The following is an 11,511-nucleotide window of genomic DNA, read 5'->3' as shown; positions in this document are numbered from 1 at the left end:
GTGACATTAGGCAGAATGATGAAAGTGAGATGTGATTCATGTCATGGTATGTCTACCTGCTGCATCATATATACTACTTGCTGTGTCTGTTTTTATTTCATTGTGATAGATATTCTGCATAAATGTACATCATGGATTCCCTTCATACCAAATGCTTATTTACAACACAGTACATGCGCATGGTGTATTGAGATCAAGGCACTCGTTTAATCAGTTTTGTGATATTTACAAAATTTATTTGATCTCCTTAGATGTGATTGCTCTCCAACCTTTGTCATGGGGGCAGACACTAGATATTTGTATCATTTGATATCATTTCAGGAGTGTTGTTGTTGTTTTTTAATTGCAAGAAGAAGTCTTGTCCTCCTCCAGTTTGTGTCTTTCCACCTGTATCAATTCAAGTTGTGAATGTGTTTAAAGTCTTGTGTGACAGTGTGATGATGCTCTTGTAAGCGTAGGGAGCTCTGAAGTCGCAAAACTTGGAAGATTTTTTTTTTTTTTATTTGCCTTTAAACATTCTTTGTAATGTGTTGGCATAGGGAGTGGGAAGATACTCTGAAGTTGAGACATTCTATGAAGTATATGTTTTCTATTCATTTTCATTGAATCAGTGGAAGCTGAGAAAAAAAAAATTGTTTACCCATGTCATATATGATATTTTCTGCTGTGTGTATCAGCAAAACTCCTGTATCCTTTCACTGTATAGCTTAGCTTCAGTTTAATCCCTTATGAAGCATGCACTCTTTTCTTCTTCTTTTTTTTCGGTCACAGATATTATGTTCAACCTGCTGGAAATATACCGCATTGGGTATGAGATTAATGACTGTTCACTCGTAGAGTAAATACTGGGGGTAGAATTAGCTACTGTAGTCTTTTTAATTGCAAGTGTTATAAATGTGTGGTTTTCATAAGCAGCCCAATAAAAGGCAAGAGTTTTCATAGATGATAATTATGCGTGTTCACTGCATGCATTGTAAGCCATTTAGGAATGGTTTGTACTAGTCCATTCCAATGTATGTTCTATGCTCTACATCATGCAGCTCTCTGTTTTAGAGAGTGTGGCGTGATGATGTGTTAGTCACCCATTCTCCGCTCGTGTGGACACGATGCTCAAAAGCGGAATTTTGTCCAGATTTTTAGGGACATAAAAGATTGTATTTCCGGCTTGGCAGCAACTCATACGGCAGGTGGAACAGCAAGCATCGACGTTTGACGTGATCCAGTGTTTGTGGCAGAGAGTGGCATTATTACCCTTTGGCTTGTTGGGAAGAATATTGCCATTAATGTCATGAGCACTACATCACGCTTGAACAGAACAACATTGCGTCCTGTGCGATGCTTGTGGTATTCTGGGTCAATGAAGCATCTATTTCTTTTTTCTTTTATTCTTTTTTTTTTTAAGAGGGTGCATGATAGTCAGAAGAGATTGCGAGAGCAATTGCCAGCGACTGCTGTGAAGCCAACGTAGCCAGTACATGATAGATGCAAGAGACTCTGATTGAGAATTCCCAGACATAATACATGCTTTGCTTTTTTTTTATTGCTTGTTAATCTCCATGCTTTTTGTTTTACATTGTGCATGCCAATGCATAGAATTCTGCCACATATTATGTTACAAGTATAGCGAGAATACCTTAATGAAATTAATATAATGTATGTACATTTCAATGATTACCATTTCAGTTATTGTTTGAGTGTTTTTAGCATTATTTTGGATTGATTTGCATTTAGAAACTTGCTGTAAGTAATAATGATAATTACCTGTCATGAGAAGTAAGAAAAAAAAAAAACACCTCCTAGTGACACATTACCAGAAGACCTATAGTAATGTGAAACTGCAATAATCTCAAGCTCCCTTTACTGATAACAATCCATCATGAATAACTCTGATAGGATATGTAATGGTGGATGAAGGTTGAACTAGGATCCCTGAGGAAGGTATACATACACAAATCTCAGTGCATGGGACTGTGTATAAAATGAAGATTGTGATACCCGAGCATGGTAATTCATTGATATGTCGTGTCTGCTATTTAAGATGATTATGATATGTGTGTAACCCTGTATGGTAAACTAGAAATATTAAAATCAAATCATGAAAGTTATCTACATCAGACCTACCTCTCCAAGGATGTGATTTGAGTGAATGTCATTACATGTAAGCTGTGAAGGTCTGTGAGTGTTGAGACTGAGAACCCCCTGTGCCGAGGCAAAACACAACATAAACAATCAGAACATTTACACATTTAAACAAACAAAAGGTTATTTGGGAGGAAGTAGCCAACCAACCTTTCACTCCATGTCTTTAAGTATAGTGTAATTACTGGAGTAGGATCACACCAACAGAATTACTGATTCGTATTAAAAACAAAACAAAAGTGGGCACTATGTAATCAAAGGAAACCCAAACCCGAAGAGAAATGTGAAGTGAGTGAAAGCAGCATCATTAGTAGAACACATCGGTGAAAGTTTGAGGAAAATCGGACAATGGATGCAAAAGTTAGGAATTTTCTAAGTTTTGGTGTTGGAACCACTGGATGAGGAGACTACTAGAGGTTATGATGTCATTGTGGACAACGACATAAAGAAAAATATAAAGGGAATTCAACAAAAATTCATTTTTCATGAAAATTTCATGTTCCATCAATTTGATACTGACATAATATGTTCAGGGTAGTAATTATTTCCTGAGCTTTCTGAAAGTGGTTAGTCAAGTGCTCTGTCATGCTAGAAAAGTGAAAGCATGTTGAATTTTCTTTATATTTTCTTTAAAATTGTTGTCCACACATATGTCATAAACTTATAGTAGTCTCCTCATCCAGCAGTTCCAACACCAAAACATTAAAAATTCATAACTTTTGCATCGATTGTTCGATTTTCCTCAAACTTTCACTAATGTGTTCTACTAATGTTGCTGCTTTCACTCAACCCACATTTCTCATTGGGTTTGGGTTTCCTTTAAAAGGCCTGTGCAATCGGCTGGCTAGATGTAAAATACATTCAGTACATTTGCCTACACTTTTTTTGTCTGAATACATAAATATGCCCACAGAGACCACTCAAACCTAGATGCAGTCAATAATATCATCTGTCAATCATTGCTGAGGTACTAAATATGATTTTTAAAACAAAAAACACTACAGGGAAACGTGGACATTTTTCTCAGTCTAGGAGAAGTTATACATTCCAATATCTTTTGTCAATCATGATACTGTACATGTAGTACTATACTAGTCATTGACAGAATCTTGGTTTTTAAGTTTGTTTTTGTTCTGTTTTGTTTTATTTTGTAGACATGATTATCCAGGTTCAAGAAAAATTGTACTTGTTTAAAAAAAAATGAAATATATGGCACATAATTGTCATTATATTCTCTTAGTCATCGGGGTATTATCAATACAAGTCAGTGTCAAAACGTGCATTTGCATTACATATAGTTCTTTTGACATGTGTACCTTGCGGTTTTTATGCTTCACTTGATTGGAGGCAACCATAAGATTGTCAATTAAGAGGAGGTGCATGTGATACTGTATCATCACTCCCCCCACTGTTCTGTAGTTGTTCTCTCTAATCAAATGCAGTCCGTGTGAGCGATAAAATTTTTCACTGCACGGACATAACCCTCCACACAATTGAAACGCAGTGCGCCTCATGACCACACCGCATCTGGGTTGGACGAACTTTTAGAACGCCGAGGTCAACGAAGGGAAGGAAATGCTTCATTCCTCTGACAGTTGAAAACAATGATTTTTTTCTTAATGGCACTCTGTTACAGATTCTCCCTTCCCTCATTTTGACATTTCTGTGAACACACGTACAGATCTTACCTAGTGAGTGAGAGGGCTTTGTGCTGATTAGCCGTACAGAATTGTGATGTTATGATGTTAGATTTTAGGTGGGTAGATCATTATTTTTTTCTTTCTTTCTTTTGGTGTTGCTCCTGCCACGTCCGTTTACTTCCAATACTTCACAAGTCACATATAATCACACCACTCAGATTAGGTAATTTGCTTTGACGTACTCAAACTGCAAACCCACAGCCTAACTGTATTTATGGTGGCCTCGCGCAGGGGTGCCACCCTCCCCCCCCCCCCCAAAAAAAAAAGAAAGAAAAGAAAACGAAACAACAACAACCAACAATAATAACAACAACAGCAACAGCAACAACAACAACAGCAACAGCAGCAACAGCAGCAACAACAACAACAACAGCATTAACAATCAGAAACAAGACAGGAAAAACAAAAACAAAAACAAAAAACAAAAACATATGCCATGGCCCCACTCATCTCAGCGTAGTGGCCTCAGTCTCCTGATTGATACGATCATGAGATTTTATGTCAAAATGTAGGCCCCAGATAGTTGATATCGACAGGTGGCGCTATGATTTCATGTTTGACGTACGTTGAAGTGTTAAGTCTTACTTTTCGTAATCATCTCACAACAATATAATGCTACTATCAATTGGACAGTACGTAACTATAAGTCCTTCTTCGTAACAGCCAATACATGTACTATGATGAAAGTTTCCACTTATTTTGGAAAGAGACAATCTAGGTCTTTTCGTGTCTCGAAACGATAATCAAATTATTTTGATCCAAACGTCACAAAATTTGATATCATAATCGGCCTATTATATGCTCTCTGTCATTGCATATGAAACTATGCCAACACTTCCTAAAGTTTACAAATTAGATAGTACTGTATGTTCTGAGGTATTTTAGCTTCTTCAAACTCCTTCAGAATATTCGCATATTTGTGTTTCGTATATGCCGGTTTCTTTAGCTATCATCTCTCCGTAGTGCAGGACACTGGTTACTTTCCGGTTTTACGCAGGTTGGCATGGAAATGAATAAAAACAGTATTATAGGGCTGGGTGATCGAGATGATAAAAAAGTGGACTCGTTCTTCAAAAACGTCCAGGTTTTCCTAAAATATAGAAATTATTCCGACATTGCTATTTCCTATATTTGCCCCACAATCCAGCATCCATACAAGATATTAAACACTATTACTAAAGAGATCAGAATGGATGAAAGGCAAGCGACATCTAATTTTCTTGTAAGCTTTTCTTTGAGAGAGGATAAGAAATAGCCGTAAATCGTCGCATTGTTTTGTTTTGTTTTGTTTTGTTTCGTTTTCCTCACAATTAAGATCCTCGAGTGAAATGACCCTGAATTGACTCTTTATTTTATTTTGATGTCATATTTATGTGCGGCTAGCAGACAACAATTAAATTTGCACAAGCCAAAAATGCGATCTTGACTCAATTTGCTCTCATGCTTTGTGCTTCCACCAAATCCTCCGCCAGTGATCCACAAAGGCAATTTAGCAAGCCCATTTTGGTCATCATTGATTTTAAGGACACGACATGAAACAAACCTCTATTAGAGTCAAATACCTCCTGAACACACACACAATTAACTAAACAAACAATCAAACAAACAAACAAACAAAACAAACTACACAAACAAAGAATAAACAAGCATAACAAGCAAACAAACTTAATACGCACTCACGCAGTTTTTTTCCTTTTTTTTTTTCGTTAACTAACAGGCATCGCATACCCAAAAAGGAATCACTAAAGTTAAGAAAGCAAAGATTGGAATTTCACATTTAAGCAAAAAAAAAAAAAAAAAAAAAAAAAAAGACATATTAGCATCAAGCAAGTGGCTTCATTTCACAAACGGAAGAATATCTAAAGGAAACCCAAACCCAAAGTGATTGAAAGCAGCATGCAATATCAGCAGAACACATTTGTGAAAGTTTGAGGAAAATCAGACAATCGATGTAAAAGTTATGGCATATTAAGTTTTGGTATTGGAACCGCTGGATGAGGCTACTTGAGTTTTTGAATCATGACTGTATTGTGTGGTTTCACTCAATCCACATTGTATTTTTCTCTTTGGGTTTTGGTTTCCTTTTAGGCCTATCTAATGCATTGTCTAGGTCTTTCCTTTCAGAATGATCTCCAATGTCAGCTCATTCACGGGGATGAGAGATCGCTGTAGGCTACGTTGGAATAAAATCTATAGATATTGAAGCAGATATGTGTCTTCATTTACATCAAATGCTGACTCTTTGAATAAGCTGCAGGTGACAACGTTCTCATATTGAGAGTTTTGAGAAGACATTCCGTGATAGATAGGCCCTACACGTATAGTCAACCGTGTCACGACATCTTTCAGAATGTTGGAGCATCGTGTTACCCGGCGGTCAGTCTCAAGAGGGCAGGCTTCTGTTCATAATTCTGACATTCTCTTCTGCTATCCTAGCGCTAGAGGTTTGACCCAAACTCCCACTAAGAGTTCCGTAGCGGGATTTTTCTGGAGAAGCGTTTCAAGTAAAAAATAATGTCCTATACTAGGAGAGGGCCTGTCATTACCATTTACCCATGCTTAGCCCGTTAAACTATGCTGCAATAGTTCAATGACACCATAAAATGTGGCCAATATTGTCAGTGGCCCCACCCCCTCCTATGTCCGGTCCGCGCCGTCGAGCGTCCCCTATTAACTGGCCTCCTCACCAATCACTCACAACATGGCGGCCTCCAGTGGTTGCGGCGGCACGACAACATCAAGCATGGATGTCTTGAATAAACCCACTGTTTTGAAAAGGTTCATCGACGACTGGCCATGTGCTCAATGGACAGTGGAGGATATTTGTGATATTCTTGGTCATCAATTGATATCCTTTCGTTTAGGCCTGAAAAACACTGGTAACTCTGGTAAGTGCGTGAACTGTAGTTGCCCGTAGTGTTTAGCAATTGTTTAGACAGCTTCGTACGGATTGCGAGCGGGTCCCAAGCCGAACGAGCGGCGGGGATTAGGCGTGGGTCTCCGCTCCGCTCCGCCTGCAGCTGCCGAAAACTAGACCGAAAAGATCAGTCTGTATTTATCGTCGGGATATGTTCCGCGGAGACAACGCCTGGTTTTACGGAATCACTCTAAGAGAACCGTTGCCAAATTAAAAAGTAAAAGTCTTCTGAACAGACGTATTTTTCCGTCTGTACCATAAATACCAGGTAGATCTACAGTATGGTAGGGGTCCAACCCACCGACCGGGTCCATAACGACCGGCCGCGCATTATAATGGCATTGCGCGTACAGAAAGAAAATGTACGCATGGGACTACGCGCAACGGTGTTCGATTCTTCACTGGGCTACGCTACCGTGTAAAATGTGGCGAAAACAACTAAGTATTCCCTCTAAATTACCGAAATTTAGCAAAATCGAATAAGGTTTATCGTGTAACTACATATAACTAGGCCTACCTTTGCTGACTCGTTGTTAGATGTAGAGGCGTATCCTTCCGTAATAAATTTGACGATTTTGACCGCAAAATTGTCACCGCCGCTTGTACGATCGTGCACAGTACGTTACACATACACATGACATAAACATTTTGTCGCCCGCTTGCGCTACGACCGTACGAGTTGATGCAGAAACGAGAAATGAATACCGTGAAAAAACAAACCGACTCATCTAATTTATTTCAATTACGATGAAAAGTTTCCTAATGAAAATCAAGTCAAATTCATCAAACAGTCCTTCAAAAGTAATATCGAAGGATTCAAAATATATTCAAATATTATTGGGGAAAAAATTACGACTAGAAAAAAACAGCAGCTTGTCGAAAAAACGCGTTTAAGTACGCTTTATACGTATTGTCAATAGAGGGCGGGGTGGTCGGTCGATATGAGCCGGGCAACTGAGTGCGGAAAAAATGACACCCCACGCGTTCGAAGCCGCCATCTAGAGCGCGTACCTCAGATCGCATTTTCAGTGCGCGCTTGTGAATCCGGAGTATTTTCTCCACACGTGAGTAAAATTTCAGGCAAATTGTGAGATTTTTCACGTTTCTATTGATAGAAAAACGTTAGGTGTCCGATATTATGGACACCCAACCATACTTGATTTTGAAAAAAAAAATGTGGGAATGCAAACTCCCCATGAACTGCGACCAGCCCGAACGCGAACTGTGTGCAAAGTCAGGCCAGCGCCCCGGCCGCGGCCAGTTAATTAGGGAATGCAGCAATACAGTGCGTATAGATCTAATTAAAAAAAAAAAAAAAGGTAGGCCCCCCTAGACCTAATCCAACTTTGGAGGTCTACTATTTCATATAGATTGTCAGTTATGGAAAGCGCAATAATAATTGTGAGGAAAGGTAGCTACACGCATGTACGCAGCCGCTGACACTGTAGAGACAGCGGCTGCACCTCTATTCCTTCGCAGACGTTGTCATTTTTCAGTGTGGTTGTGCGACTCCTTCATGAATATCTTTATTAATCGTGGAAAACTAAAATACAAGGAATTATCGTAATCTATGATAATCATTCAATAATCGGTAGGGCCTATGCGATTTTTTGTTTAATTACGTTAAAAACTCACCGAAATCTGTGGCTGAAATCAGGTCTGCACTCCTCATCTGCGTGTTATTATGAATGGCATTCACTCTCGTATACTACAACGTACAACGTAGGTAGTCGGAGAGGCGCCCTCTAGCTCTCCGACTACCTACGTTGTACGTTGTAGTATACGACTACGAGAGTGAATGCCATTCAAACAACACGCAGATGAGGAGTGAAGCAATAAGGACGTTTACAGACCTGATTTCAGCCACAAATTTCGGTGAGTTTTTGACGTAATTAAACAAAAAATCGCATACCGATTATTGAATGATTATCATAGATTACGATAATTCCTTGTATTTTAGTTTTCCATGATTATTAAAGATATTCTATATTCATGAAGGAGTCGAGTCGCACAACCACACTGAAAAATGACAACGTCTGCGAAGGAATACAGGTGCAGCCGCTTCGCTTCGCGACAGAGGCTGCGTGTAGTTAAGGAAAGGGGAACTCTTCCTCTTTCCATTGATACCTCTTTTTTTTAATTTTTTTTTTACTAACATCATGCATGACTGAGCACATGAACTTTGATTAGTTTGAAGAAAACAATGACAAATTGCACTTTTTCTAAGTTTGCGTGTTATTGTGAAGGAACAATGCATGTCTCACTGCATGGATGAGATCTGCCAAGAAAGTGGTCAAATCATCAGGCAAGCCTGCACAACTGCAGATTTGTGTTTTAGGGTTTCTTCTAACATTTTATGGTTCATAACCTTCAACATAATACCAGCTACGTTGTCGTTAACCTGATCCTTCCCATTAAGGCTAAACCATTATCCATATTACTCTTTTCATATTCAAGACACAGTTTGTCACTGGGAGCTATGTGTTGAATATGAACAGAGAAAATGGACTGTGTGGGTTGACCTCTGTGGGAGAGACCAAGTTTTCGGACAAAAGGCCATGTTATAGGTTTTGGACCATAAAATGTTAGGAGAAAACCTAAACACAAACCCTAAACACAAACCTGCATTCGTACAGGCTAGGCTGGCCTACTTGGCAACTTTCATTGACAGATCTCATCCATGCATTGAGACATGCATTGTTCCTTCACGATAACAGTAGCACTATAACTTGGAAAAAGTGCAAAAAATCATTGTTGTCTTTAAAGTTCATGTGCTCAGTCATGCATGACAATTGTCAACATAATTAAGTATCAATAAAAAGAGGAAGAGTTCCCCTTTCCTCACAACCAACATTGTGCTTTTCATAGCTGGCAATTAAAAAAATGGTAGCCCTCCAAAGTTGGATTACCTTTTTTTTTTTTATACAGCTCTGTAGATCTATCTCTAGCACTACCAGTAGTAGATCTACTCGTGCTAGATCTAGCTAGCTGCTGATGCTCATGATGCCTTGATCTACAGACTAGGTCTATGTCGGCTGAAGGCACGAAGCTTTACCTTGGCCAGTGAAAGTTTGGCCCGATGCCCTGGATTTCCACCGATATTCTGCGTGTGTGTAGTTCAAGTTGACTGTGGAGTTTGAGGTATAAAAGTCCTCAGCAGAGCAGGGATTCAGGTCATTTGGGGTCAGCCAGTTACTTGATGACGAGATCGAGTGTTGGTAATCGTGTGACAATGCAGTAAGGTTTAAGTCACAGTCAAGGTCGGGTTCAAGTTAACCCTGGGGCACTCCTTGTAGTAGTACACAGTTATACTGTGGGACCGACCACTTCGCGTTCAGCATTCAGGCTGTGTTTTGCAGTTAGGTTTAAGTCAGAATTAAAGGAAACCAAAACCCAAAGAGAAATGCATTCTTGCCAACTCTACCGCATTTGGCGGTAGACTACTGCTTTTGAAAGATTTCATTAGCATTCAAGCTAGCGCTGCTCGCATAGGCATCCTGCATTCTACCGCTTTCTCAAATGAAAATGTTGGCAAGTATGGAAATGTGGATTGAGCAAAAGCAGTGCTCAACATTATTATAAACACATCAGTGAAAGTTTGAGGAAAATCGGACTATCGATGCAAAAGTTATTGAATTTTTAAAATTCTGATACGGCGTCAGAACTGCTGGATGAAGAAACTACTAGAGGTTATGACGTCGTGCGTGTGGACAATAATATAAAGAAAATATAGAGAGAATTCCACAAAAATTCAGTTTTCTAGCATAATGAAAGAGCACGTGACTAACTGCTTTCAGAAAGCAGGGGGAGTAATTGCTACCCTTAACATATGTCGGTATCAAGTTGATGGAATGTGTAATACTCATGAAAAAAATGACTTTTTGTGGATTTCCCTTTGTATTTTCTTTATAATTAGATCTATATTGTTGTTCACACATGATGACATAACCTGTATTAGTCTCCTCATCCAGCGGTGCCAATACCAAAACTGTAAAAATTCATAACTTTTGCATCGATTGTCCAATTTTCCTCAAACTTTCACTGATGTGTTCTACGAATGTTGCTGCTTTCACTCAATCCACATTTCTCTGTTTGGGAAATCACAGCTGATTGTCCTAGTCCTTCTGCCAAGGGCAGGGGAGTGTAGAGTACTGTATACGCCGTTATTTTCGTGAATGACGAGGTCATAGACATTTTCGCGAGATGTTGTTTTCACGAATCGACGCCGACGCTTGCGTTAATGCTCTATTAACAAAGCGCATGGAGACAATTTCGCGTGTTGTTAAATTCGCGATCCAACTGCAATTCGCGAAATTCGCGAACCCTCGCGAAAATAACAGCGTATACAGTAGCATGTCAAAATTAGTGGGGGGGGGGGGGAGGCGTAAGGCAGTCTTTTCCAAGAATGTGGTGCTGCCTGGCAAGTCCAGCTACATGAACTTCCTCATGCATAGGCCTACCTATGAAGGGCTTGAGTGAGCCATACTTGTGAAGAAAACATTCTTCAACCCATTGAGGACAAGTCCCAAGTATACTTGGGCAGGTGTCTATGAGAAATGCATCATGTTGTAGCAAAATCAAACCGTCCTCAAGGGGTTAAAGTCAAGACACTGGCTGAAACTCCCAGACATGAAATGCTTGTGTAACAGTATGAACAATAATGATACTGACAGGCCCCCAGATCAAAGTCCTGTAGAAATCACATCCAAGGGGGTTGTCCCTATGTCCACATAGGGGTAGTCGACCATGAGAAAT

At 39.4% G+C, this 11,511-nt stretch overlaps 1 protein-coding gene across 1 annotated transcript in view; it reads left to right on the top strand.

The window, feature by feature from the left end:
* Positions 1–6,596: 6,596 nt before the first annotated feature.
* LOC140237675 (uncharacterized) overlaps positions 6,597–11,511 on the top strand; it is a 37,224-nt gene continuing 32,309 nt past the window's right edge. The window contains exon 1 of the mRNA XM_072317601.1: positions 6,597–6,727. The gene's annotated coding sequence lies outside the window, so the exon portion shown is untranslated. The remainder of the gene's footprint in view (positions 6,728–11,511) is intronic.

The sequence above is a fragment of the Diadema setosum genome, chromosome 14 (assembly GCF_964275005.1).
Source record: "Diadema setosum chromosome 14, eeDiaSeto1, whole genome shotgun sequence".
Lineage (NCBI taxonomy): Eukaryota > Metazoa > Echinodermata > Echinoidea > Diadematoida > Diadematidae > Diadema > Diadema setosum.
Note: the sequence above shows the minus strand (reverse complement) of the source record. Positions and strands in the feature narration are given on the sequence as shown.